Source organism: Oncorhynchus masou, chromosome 18 (assembly GCF_036934945.1).
Source record: "Oncorhynchus masou masou isolate Uvic2021 chromosome 18, UVic_Omas_1.1, whole genome shotgun sequence".
NCBI classification, from domain to species: domain Eukaryota; kingdom Metazoa; phylum Chordata; class Actinopteri; order Salmoniformes; family Salmonidae; genus Oncorhynchus; species Oncorhynchus masou.
In genome coordinates this window covers 18,443,888-18,454,438 of record NC_088229.1, presented here as the reverse complement: position 1 = coordinate 18,454,438, position 10,551 = coordinate 18,443,888, and the positions used below count along the sequence as shown (strand labels likewise).

The following is a 10,551-nucleotide window of genomic DNA, read 5'->3' as shown; positions in this document are numbered from 1 at the left end:
TAAGTTAATTTTCTTTAGTCAATAATTTTCGGTTGTGCGTGGAGCAGTGTGAAAACTAGTCCAAAATCTTGTTCATGAGAAATATATTAAAGTTCAAAATAAAAGGATGTAAAAGATCACTTACATTTATCAGATGACATGTAAATATCAACGAGACGATAAGTCCAGAGACCGAGTGGATCCGCGTGCCCATTTTCCACCAACCTAGCACAGGCTGCAAATGCTGGGGAAAGGAAAATCAAGGTCCTTCACGTCTGGCCACTGAGTAATGGTTGGGTGCACCTCTTTACACTTTCTATAAAGGACAATTATTTTCTACGTCCCACACCCGGTGGGACTTCATCAACATAAAAATGATTCCTTAATGCGTTTTCTATTTAAACGGAGAAAAAAAATGACGTGAAAGAGATAGATCACTTCGCTCCTACTTTCTCTTGCACTCTGAAACTTCGACCTGTAATGCCAACACAAGTCACTTGGAAGTCCGATGCTATTGCGATACACGAGCCACTGCCCTGCGTAAAAGGCGGAATGGAATTCAGGGAGTTCTGCTGATAGGCAGCCGTAATCCCTCCGTGAGGAGACGCCGACCCACCTAGCATATCTTTTGCTTTACATTTTTAAAACAACCCCATTACTTTAAAATGTGTTAGGCTATATGGTTAAATGAACATTGAAATGGATCATAAATTGGATTTAATGTAGAGATGAATAATTACGCGTAAACTACGCACCAATACATATACTTTCACTGTTAGTCTACTACAACTGTTGTTTACGAAGGATGTGACAAGTAATATTTGATTCGATTTTTTAAATTTAGAACGCACGAGGCGTATCGTGCCCGCCTAAGATATTTGGAGCGCTTGACATCATGCATCACATTCACCACCATCCTAACCAAAAGCGGTTTAGTGGAAGAGCTTTGTGTTGATACTACACGATGTGGAAATTACTCTACCTTTGACCTTTAGCCTGTAGGCCTAAATAGAATGTTTCTCCCAGTGGTTTAGGCCTACCTTGATGCTGGAGAAGTCTGAGCATCGGCGCCCTCTGTTGTTGATCTCGAATCAGTTGTTCTCGTTGCCCATCGAAGGCTTGATGGCATTTCTCCACTGTATATCTGTGATGTGCATTTCTCCACTGCATGTCTGTGATGTTGAATTACTGTGATTTAACAGTACATTACAATGTAGACTTGCTGTACATTGTATGCCACCTAGGCCTATATTCTTTATGAAATCAATAAGCAAAACTATCATGAAGCATGTACTTTTCTAGACCTTTTCTAATGATTTAGTGTTAGCCTGGAATAACAATTCAACAACAACAGGAACACTATGGTGATACTCTTTTTTTCCTTTTTCTTTTTTACATACATATATTTTGAAGGATACAAATTCAAATCTGTTTCAAAACTCTATACATTCTTCTTAAAAATTGTAACACAAAACATTGCAAACAAGCAGATAAACACAAAAACAGCAACATCGTGTAACTCTTCTGCAGTAAAATCTCGCACACCCAAGTAATTCTCTGCAGCTGCCACCACAACATCTATCCTCTGTGATTTACGTACCATTCCTGCGATACAGTTGACAACCGTGGCCACCAACGCCAAAAAACACCCCTTACTGATATACGTTATTCCTATCACTCTCTATTTGCCTAAGCCTACTCACAGGGATCCTCTTAGGATCCCTCACCCTGGACCCATCTTCCTCTCCTACTCTCTTCACTGCCTCAGCATACAACATCTTCTGTACTACTCTGATCCTGGCCACTTCAACCTGCCTCTCTCTCACCATGGGTACCCCTTATTGATGTCACTTGTTAAATCCACATCAGTCACTGTAGATGAAGGGAAGGAGACAGGTTAAAGAAGGATTTTTAAGCCTGGAGACAATTGAGACACGGCTTGTGTATGTGGGCCATTCAGAGGGTGAATGGCCAAGACAAAATAGGGGGGAAACTCAGTATTAGGAAGGGGTTCTTAAAGTTTTGTACACTCAGTGTATATGTTTTTCAATAACATTCTTTCAAAGTCTTTGAACTTTACTCATGTTTTTTTGTGTTTTTTATGGAAAGTTTTCTGAGAACATTACTTGAAATAGAACCATGAGGAAACCTGCAGAAAACATTATGCTGAAATACTGAAATTCCCACAGAAGAACGTTGTTTCGTAGGGTTCTCTGAACAAGCATATCTACATGTACATACTACCTCAATCAGCCTGACTAACCGGTGTCTGTATGTAGCCTCGCTACTGTATATAGCCTGTCTTTTTACTGTTGTTTTATTTCTTTACTTACCTATTGTTCACCTAATAGCTTTTTTGCACTATTGGTTAGAGCTGTAAGTAAGCATTTCACTGTAAGGTCTACTACACCTGTTGTATTCGGCGCACGTGACAAATAAACTTTGATTTGAATTTAAGAACATTAAAACATTTAAATAGAACATTGTAGAAATGTTATGCTGAAGTATTGAAATTCCCACAGGAGAACGCTGTTTTTTAACATTCTCTGAACCTTTTGAAAACATTCCCAATGTCAAACAAGTTGGAGAACTTGCCTAGAACATTACCTAAAATTAAACTAAATGTAACAGTGTTTGAACTTTTAGGAAACATTCTGCTAAAGTAAGGAAAACCCCCCCCCAAAAAAGTTCCTTAAATGGGCTGAGAATGTTCCAAAGCCAAGCAACTATCCTGCACCATCCCAGAACGTTGTGGGAAGGTTATATGTCAAATAACCATGGGACAACCACAGTCTCACCAAGCTCGAAGAAGCAGAACGATAATTAGAACGATGGTCTTCAAGTTGTCCCTGGAGCTGGCTTGCTTGTGGACCAAGTCAATTGGAATTGTACTGCACAGCTGTGATCAGACATCTATGATATAAATCAAATGGATCAGCCCAAAAATATTAAACACTTCTAATATCAATGGATTCCAACCCCTGGAAGTGGGAATTGAGGGACCCAGACGGATTTTAGAATTAAGTATCTATTTCAGGAATTTCCCTTCGCACGTCAAAACATATCAATTTACTTTATAATTATCAAACTCCTGAATCCTGCTTACTGCATTTGAAAGCCACAATGACTAACAGGCACCCCCCCATACCAAAGAAATGTTGCAACGGTAACCTTTAAACCTTAAAACAAAATTAAAATCATTTTAAAAAAGAGTGTACAAATATGACCAGAACACAATTACACAATACATTTTGGACATCACACTGTTAACCTAAAGTACATCACAGCCATTCACTAAATATTCACCTGGAACTAATTCACTCAACATGGAAATGACATATTATATACAATTTATTTTCCGGCTAATAGTAAGGTCATCAACAGTCCTGATTGATATTTCGCAGAGAGCTTCTCAAGGTAAACCATCGTTTTTTTTCCGCAATTTTTTTTTTGATTTTCACAATGATTTTGCATTCTCAAAAATATTGAGTGTAAAAACAAGAAATGAAAGAACATTAGAAAAATGTCAACAAAATTACAATCTTGGTACTCTTTGATCACATATCCAAATAAACGTTGATAGGGAAAATTAGAATTGTTTTAAAAGGGCACATGAAGAGACAATTTCCTGAGAGTGAAACACTGTGTTGTCATGACACGATTGGTCTCTGGCAGGGCAGGGCTTGGAAGTAGAGAAGTTTGCGTAGAAAGTTAAAGGAACCAGGCATCTGTTTGTAGAGGCCGTTGGCCGTGTATTCTGAAACTTCATGGTTTACCTGAACACAAACAACATGGAAAGCTTCATAAGAGGATATACTTTAATATAATTAAAAGTAAATACAGCATTATTTTAAAAAGACAACAAACTCACCATCATTAACATGGTGACCAGGTCATCGGTGGCAGCATTCTCTTCCAACATGTTATCCAGTGTCTCTACATACCAGGAGCCAGCCTGGGTATCTCTCCAGGAGACGTAACCTGTACAAGTCACACCGACAAACAGCCATCAGAGCGACAGACACACTAACAACACTTTCTGGGATTGATAACCACAAAGATTTACTGTATTTGACAGAAACACACACACACACCTGGGAAGGTGGAGTAGGACACCAGTATGTCGCTGGCTGTGGGTAGTGTGGCCTTTGCGTCTGGCTCATCAGACTGAGTGCTCAGAGAGTCACTGCTAGAGGACATGGGCATTGCATCTGTCTGGTCACCTGTTCCTCCAATACAAGGCCTCGCCTCGTCAGGAGACACCTCAAAGCCTGTGTCTCTCTCACCTGCCAGTCCACAATGTACAGAACATTATACAAGTTATAACAAATGACTCCAGCCATTCTGGGTTTCTCAAACGAGAATCCTGTGTGAGGACTGACAGAGCGAGACTAGTTCCACTAGCCCCCAAATACTTCCTCCACTGTCGGAGATGTAACCCAGTGTACAGACTATTATTTCAACACCTTCATAACATTGTTGTTACAGTGCTGCATAAGCAGTAGTAAGTAATAACTAAGCATGAGCAACTATTATAGCTAGTGAAGTTGCCTTACCTCCCCCACAGGCCTGGATGAAGAAGATCTTTGGTTTGCCCTGTAGGGAAAGACAGTTCTGACCGTTCAGGTAGTTGGTAATGTGCTGAACTGGGACATTGGGCCCATCCACTCCATGTACTGCAACGGGGAAGCGATTGTTACACACCTGAAAATATGCAATGAAATTGATTAACATTATTAATCTCCTGAAAGACAAAAATGCTTACACTTTCTATGCATTTGTAAAAGAATAGAAAGAGTCTTACCTCCGTTCCATGTGATAACATGATCACCACACAGCAGTCATACTGTGAATGATCCTTCTTGGACAAAGCCGAAAGCTCCTGCTTTATTTGCTGAAATATAGTGATTAATGTAAGCATTGGATCACTTGGCCAGTTAAACATGAATATTTATAAACTAAACTAGTAGGCTAAACAGGAAGGTAGCTGGGGACATCCTCACCTTTTGTTTCAGGTTTCTTTGACAAGAACAATAAAGTTCAGAGAATTGAATCTTCTTTCCAGTTTTTCACAGTCTATGTTGGACCCTGTGCGCTTACTCAGTTCCGACTTAGGCTCAAAATCGACATTGTTTATGATCAGGCAGTGTCCACGGGGGTTGGCATCCATCTTATAACTCTGAGAGAATATGAAAGTAAAGCATGCAAAGATTCCACAGTATATCCAAACAATCAGGGAACTGGTTGGACACAAATTTAGACTTGTTGCAATCTTGACTCGGCAAGATACAGAGTATGTGGAAATATCACATTTAAATAAGTATTCAGACACTTTAATCAGTACTTTGTTGAAGTACCTTTGGCAACAATTACAGCCTCGAGTCTTCTTGGGTATGGTGCTACAAACTTGGCACACCTGTATTTGGTGAGTTTCTCCCATTCTTCTCAGCAGGTCCTCTCAAGCTCTGTCAGGTTGTATGGGGTGCGTTGCTGCACAGCTATTTTCAGGTCTCTCCGGAGATGTTCGATCGGGTTCAAGTCCAGGTACTGGCTGGGCCACCCAAGGATATTCCGAGACTTGGCCCGAAGCCAATCCTGCGTTGTCTTGGCTGTGTGCTTAGGGTTGTTGTCCCGTTGGAAGGTGAACCTTTGCCTCAGTCTGAGGTCCTGAGCACTTTGGAGCAGGTTTTCATCAAGGATCTCTTTGTACTTTGCTCCGTTCATCTTTCCCTTGATTGTGACTAGTCTCCCAGTCCCTGCCGCTGATAAACATCTCCACAGCATGATGCTGCCATCAACATCCTTCACCGTAGGGATGGTATTAGCCAGGTGATGAGAGGTGCCTGGTTTCCTCCAGATGTGACGCTTGGCATTCAGGCCAAAGAGTTCAATCTTGGTTTCATCAGACCAGATAATCTTGTTTCTCATGGTCTGAGAGTCCTTTAGGTGCCTTTTGGCAAACTCCAAGCAGGCTGTCATGTGCCTTTTACTGAGGAGTGGCTTTTGTCTGGCCATTCTACCATAAAGGCCTGATTGGTGGAGTGCTGCAGAGACGATTGTCCTTCTGGAAGGTTCTCTCATCCCCACAGAGGAACTCTAGAGCTCGGTCAGAGTGACCATCGGGATCTTGGTCACCTCCCTGACCAAGGCCCTTCTCCCCCGATTGCCTTTCCAAATCATGTCCAATCAATTGAATTTACCACAGGTGGACTCCAATAAAGTTGGAGATGCATCTCAAGGATGATCAATGGAAACAGGGTGCACCTGAGCTCAATTTCGAGTCTCATAGCAAAGGGTCTGAATACCTACACAAATAAGGCATTTCTGTTTTAAATTTTTATAAAATTGCCAAAATTTCTAAAACCTGTTTTCGCTTTGTCATTATGGGGTATTGTGTGTAGATTGATGAGGACAATTGTTTATTTAATTCATTTTAAATAAGGCTGTAACAGAAAAAAATGTGGGAAAAGGGAAGGGGTCTGAATACTTTCCAACGCCCTGTTTATAGCATATTGTGTGTTATATTATAAGTTAAATTCAACATAACTGAGATACAACAATTCCTTTAGAGAGTACTGTCAAAAACCACAATAGGGAACTGATGCTTAATTTAGCCTACAGTAAATAGAACCAAAAGGCAAGATAACTTACCTGGATACTGTCACGTCTAACTCTTCCTGTTGTCCTAGGTTTTCCAAACTCCCTTTCAGGGGCTGTAATAAGCATGGAATAAACATGGAATAAACATCACCACATTTATACTTGAATATGCAGACTTAAATTACTTACAGAAAATTGATGTGAACACTTACAGTGGCAAGAAGAAGTATGTGAACCTTTTGGAATTACTTGGATTTCTGCATAAATTTGTCATCAAATTTGATCTGATCTTCATCTAAGTCACAACAATAGACAAACGTTGTGTGCTTAAACTAATAACACACAAATTATTGTATTTTTCTTGTCTATATTGAATATATAATTTAAACATTCACGGTGTAGGTTGGGGAAAGTATGTGAACCCCTAGGCTAATGACTTCTCCAAAAGCTAATTGGAGTCAGGAGTCAGCTAAACTGGAATCCAATCAATGAGACGAGATTGGAGATGTGGGTTAGAGCTGCCTTGCCCTATAAAAAACACCCACAAAATTTGAGTTTGCTACTTACGAGAAGCATTGCATGATGTGAACCATGCCTCGAAACAAAAGAGATCTCAGTAGACCTAAGATTAAGAATTGTTGACTTGCATAAAGTTTGAAAGAGTTACAAAAGTATCTCTAAAAGCCTTGATGTTCATCAGTCCACTAAGACAAATTGTCTATAAATGGAGAAAGTTCAACACTGTTGCTACTCTCCCTAGGAGGGGCTGTCCTGCAATGATGACTGCAAGAGCACAGCGCAGAATGCTCAATGAGGTTAAGAGGAATCCTAGAGTGTCAGCTAAAGACTTACATAAATCTCTGGAACATGCTAACATCTCTGTTGATGAGTCTTCAATACATAAAACACTAAACAAGAATGGTGTTCATGGGAGGACTCCATGGAAGAAGCCACTGCTGTCCAAAAACAACATGATGCACATCTGAAGTTTGCAAAAGTGCACCTGGATGTTCCACAGCGCTATTGGCAAAATATTCTGTGGACAGATGAAACTACAGTTGAGTTGTTTGGAAGGAACACACAATACTATGTGTGAAGAAAAAAAGCACAGCACACCAACATCAAAACATCATCCCACCTGTAAAGTATGGTGGAGGGAGCATCATGGTTTGGGGCTGCTTTGCTGGCTCAGGGCCTGGACAGCTTGCTATCATCGACGGAAAATTGAATTCCCAAGTTTATCAAGACATTTTGCAGGAGAATGTTAGGCTATCTATCCGCCAATTGAAGCTCAACAGAAGTTGTGTGATGAAACAGGACAAGAACCCAAAACACAGAAGCAAATCAAAAACAGAATGGCTTCAACAGAAGAAAATACACCTTCTGGAATGGCCCAGTCAGAGTCCTGACCTCAACCCGATTGAGATGCTCTAGCATTACCTCAAGAGAGCAGTTCACACCAGACATCCCAATAATATTGCTGAACTGAAACAGTTTTGTAAAGAGGATTGGTCCAAAATTCCTCCTGACCATTGTGCACGTCTGACCCGCAACTACAGAAAACGTTATTTCTGCCAAAGGAGGGTCAAACAGTTATTAAATTCAAGGGTTCACATACTTTTCCCACCCTGCACTGTGAATGTTTACACAGTGTGTTCAATAAAAACATGAAAACATATAATTGTTTGTGTGTTATTAGTTTGAGCAGACTGTGTTTGTCTATTGTTGTGACCTAGATGAAGATCATATCAAAATGTATGACCAATTTATGCAGAAATCCAGCTATTTCCAAAAGGTTCACATACTTTTTCTTGCCATTGTACATGGAATGGGTGTGGTGGGCATAGGCTTCACTGATTGAGTTGGATAGACAGGGGTTACCACTTGAACAGGCTTGACAGTGTCCATAGGTGAGTCTGTCAACATAGAGCAGTCCAGAGCAAATATAAGAATTTCAGCAGTATGGACAGATATTGTAATGAACGACTACACATGCCTACTCACAAACTGGCAAAGGCCTAACGACTGGCCGGACATGGACAGGCTGAGGTAGAGGCTGTTTTTGTGGTTCTCCATCCAGTAGGAGCTCTGCTAAACTATGCTGCCCTGTTTCATGAAGGCACTCTATTAAAGCTGGGAACGCCAGACTCCCGCGGGTCTCCAGGTCTCGAACCAACTGCCTGGCCTGGTCTTGTCTGATCCCTGAGCTCTGAAATAGAGGAACAAGGTATGTGCTTTTGAGAACTGAAACAGTGGCATATGACGCATGGTAATAATTCAGGTAACCTGTTCATAGTCTCACACACCAGACTTCGCAGTGCGTAACAACATGGGATGAGAATAGCCTAATCATGATGATGTTTATCATGAATCGGGATTCTTTCAAAACAGACAATAATAGTCAAGAAGCATACCATCACACACTACCTTTATCTCGTTGATCATGTCTTGAGTAAATATTCCTTTTGACAGAAGTCCATGATACATATCTGACGGGTTCAGGTCTCTCACGAGATTGACCCTATTGCGTTGGAGAATCCTTTTGTGTCTTTCCTACATTCTGTAGGCTTAGGCTTTATGGAGCATGGAACAGGAGATCTACAATGACTCTGTTGTGGAGAAGAGAAATGACCAAATCAGTTTACAATAAGTGTTCTTAAAACATATGTATTTACAAAGACAGTCCCAGTACTACAAAATATCAATGATCAATACAAACAGCAAACAGGCAGAGAAGTAGATTACTTTATTGTCCAATTGAATGGACATTCGACTTCCGCTTTATCCCAACCCCTTCAAAAGACACACATACATACACAGTTTGGAGTGGAGAGGTCAGAGCATTTACATTTACATTTAAGTCATTTGGCAGACGCTCTTATCCAGAGCGACTTACAAATTGGAGAGCGACTTACAAATTGAGCAGAGGGCGTGGGGCCCATGGAGCAGCCGGGATATAGGATTCCGATACGGTGGGTGCCAACTCACATTCCAACTACTGTTCCCAAGGCAGACCCAGGATTTGAACTGGCTGGCTCATAAAAAGACTGTGGAAATGTACCTGCCTAGCTATAACCATCTAAAAATTGTGTTTTGGGACACATTGGTGGGACCAGGGTATCCTAGTGGTTAGAGCGTTGGACTTGTGACTGGAAGGTTGCAAGTTCAAACCCCCGAGCTGACAAGGTACAAATCTGTCGTTCTGCCCCTGAACAGGCAGTTAACTCACTGTTCCTAGGCCGTCATTGAAAATAAGAATTTGTTCTTAACTGACTTGCCTGGTAAAATAAACCAAAAAACACATAATTTGAACAATGTTGAGCAGTTGTTTCTCAATTCAACTCATTATAAAAGGCACGCTAGTTTGGTTCCTAGAGTAAACGGTTGCCAACGCACCATTTTGTAACAGACACAACGTTTTGCAACGGAGTACGACTAATGAATACACCCCTAGTTAGGTAAAGCGTTAAGATATATGTTATTGAAACTATGTCGACCACAGAGAGCTACGCGGAAGTCCTGAGTTTTAAAATACCAAAAATGGCTTATACAGTTGTCATAAATGGAAATAAATAGAATACACAAACTATAATGACAAGCAGTGGTGATAAATATGTTTGTTTTTTACCAGCTCCGTGTGATCACTCCCCACGCTTCTCTCACCTCCTTTAATTGTTCAACGACTTCCTTGTTTACATCACACTTCCTCGTGATTGGTGGACTGTAAAATACTGTAACTCCCACAATGCCTTTGGTGTCTCTGGTCCCCCGTTCGCACTCACTTGATGCAGTCCCAGCAGGTTATCGTTTAAGGAGAGAGATACGCCTTCACGACTTCACTATGGTGAATCACTAAAACAATACAGAAATACACTACGGAAAAAGAAGGAACAGCATGTCAGAAATCAGCTCAATGTAATTGAAGAATCCATAGACTCTAACCACTTTTGGGAAAATTGGAAAACACTAAAC

The 10,551-nt window shown here is 40.8% G+C and overlaps 1 pseudogene; it reads right to left on the bottom strand.

Annotated features, from left to right (window-relative positions):
• Positions 1-1,332: 1,332 nt before the first annotated feature.
• LOC135504136 (caspase-9-like) lies at positions 1,333-10,268 on the bottom strand (annotated as a pseudogene).
• Between the last annotated feature and the right edge of the window lie 283 nt (positions 10,269-10,551).